A 2,500-nucleotide genomic window follows, 5' to 3' on the forward strand; every position below is an offset into this window, starting at 1 on the left:
CCGGCCAATAAGGTGTCGGTCCGCCAACGTCTGTCGCTCCAGTGGGTGCCTGGAGCTTAGTGTTTGTCAAAACATGAAAAGTGGACGGATACCTAGTACCCAACAGACATAGTATTGTTAAAAAGAAATCATCTATCTTGCGTCTGGCAAGCTGGAATGTCAGGACAATGTGTCCTGGCATAACCAACGATCTACAACAGGTTGATGACTCCAGGAAAACAGCCATCATCAACCGCGAACTGGAGAGGCTCAACATTGATATTGCTGCATTACAGGAGACCAGACTCCTATCGAGCGGCAGCCTTAGAGAACAGGATTATACATTCTTCTGGCAGGGAAATGAACCAGAGGAACTACACATTCATGGCGTATGATTTGCAGTGAGAAAATCTCTACTGCCTTCAGTGGAACCGCCATCAAAGGGTACACCCCGAATCCTCTCTCTTCGACTCTCAACTTCTTCTGGCCCAGTCAACGTCCTTAGCATCTACGCTCCCATACTCAGCTCTCCGGCCGAGACCAAGGATGAGTTTTATGAGGAGCTTGAGACTACCATCAGAGAGATCCCAGCCACAGAACAACTATACCTGCTTGGGTATTCCAACGCTCGTGTGGGAGCTGACCAAGAATCCTGGCCCCGCAGCATTGGCCACTTCGGTGTCGGCAAACTCAACGAGAATGGTCAGAGGCTTTTAGAGATGTGTTCCTACCACGACCTCTGTGTAACAAACACATTCTTTGCCACCAAGCCTCAACACAGAGTATCCTGGTGTCACCCTAGATCACGTCACTGGCACCAGCTGGACCTCGTTATCACCAGAAGACCCTCGCTAAATTGCGTCATCACAACCCGTAGCTACCACAGCGCTGACTGCGACACCGACCATTCGTTGGTTGGTTGCAAGGTGCGTCTTCAGCCCAAACAGATCCATCGCTCTAAGCAGAAAGGTCATCCACGTATCAACACAGCCAGGACAAAAATGCCAGACCTGTGTAAGCGCTTTGCTGATTCTACAGAAGAGGCCCTTCGGGACTGCCCCACAAACAGTGCTGAAGAGAGGTGGAATCACATTCGTGGAGCTATCTACAACTCCGCCATGGACACCTTCGGCAAGAGAGAGAGGCAGAATCCAGACTGGTTCGAAGCTGGAATTACAAAACTCGAACCAGCAATCGCAGATAAAAGAAAAACGCTGCTTAACTACAAAAGAGAGCCTTCAGAGAAGACACTTGCTGCACTTCGGAAGGCTAGAAATGACGCCCAACGATTGGCACGGCGCAGCGCCAACGACTACTGGCTGAGCCTATGCCAGAGTATCCAGCTCTCTGCTGACTGTGGCAACATTCGTGCCATGTACGACAACATGAAGAAAGCCTTTGGCCTAAGCATTACCAAGATCGCACCTCTGAAGACAGCCTCTGGTGACACTATAACAGACAGAGGAAAGCAGATGGAGAGATGGGCCGAACACTATCAAGAACTTTACTCAAGAGAGAACGTTGTCAGCACCGCAACAGTTGAGAAATGCAAAGCCCTACCACTCATGGAGGAACTAGATGTTCCACCCTCTATTGACGAACTCGGAAAAGCCATCGACTCCCTGGCCAGTGGGAAAGCTCCTGGTAACGACGGCATCCCCCCGGATGTCGTCAAAGCGGGCAAGAGTACCGTTCTACATCACCACCTGCACGAGCTTTTACTCCAGTGCTGGGAGGAAGGAACCGTTCCCCAAGGCATGCGTGACGCCAACATCATCACGCTCTATAAAAACAAAGGAGACCGCAGCGACTGCAACAACTACCGCGGAATATCCCTTCTCAGTACCGTTGGGAAGGCCTTCGCCCGAGTAGTACTCAACCGGTTGCAGAAACTTGCAGAACAAGTCTACCCTGAGGCACAGTGCGGCTTCAGAGCAGAACGATCAACCATTGACATGGTCTTCTCACTAAGGCAACTGCAAGAGAAGTGCCGAGAACAGAGGCGTCCACTTTACATTGCCTTCATCGACCTGACGAAGGCTTTCGACTTGGTTAGCAGGCAAGGCCTTTTCACCCTGCTACAGAGGATTGGATGCCCCCCTAAGCTCCTGAGGATGATTTCATCCTTTCATGAAGACATGCACGGCACCGTCCAGTACAATGGCTCATCCTCGGACCCCTTCCCAATCAGAAGCGGCGTGAAACAGGGATGCGTGCTTGCTCCGACGCTTTTCGGCATCTTCTTCTCCCTGCTGCTGTCCTGTGCCTTCAACCAGTCAGAAGACGGAGTGTATATCCACACCAGAAATGACGGAAGTCTCTTCAACCTTGCACGTCTCCGAGCAAAAACCAAGGTACGCAAGGTCTTGATCAGAGAGATGCTGTTTGCTGATGACGCCGCCTTGACTGCACACACAGAGGAGGCTCTACAGCGACTCATCAATTGCTTCGCTCATGCATGCAAAGAGTTCGCCCTTACCATCAGCATCAAGAAGACCAACGTCATGGGCCAGAATGTCAG

This window comes from Oratosquilla oratoria, chromosome 1 (genome assembly GCF_046742065.1).
Source record: "Oratosquilla oratoria isolate Oo_2021 chromosome 1, ASM4674206v1, whole genome shotgun sequence".
NCBI lineage: Eukaryota > Metazoa > Arthropoda > Malacostraca > Stomatopoda > Squillidae > Oratosquilla > Oratosquilla oratoria.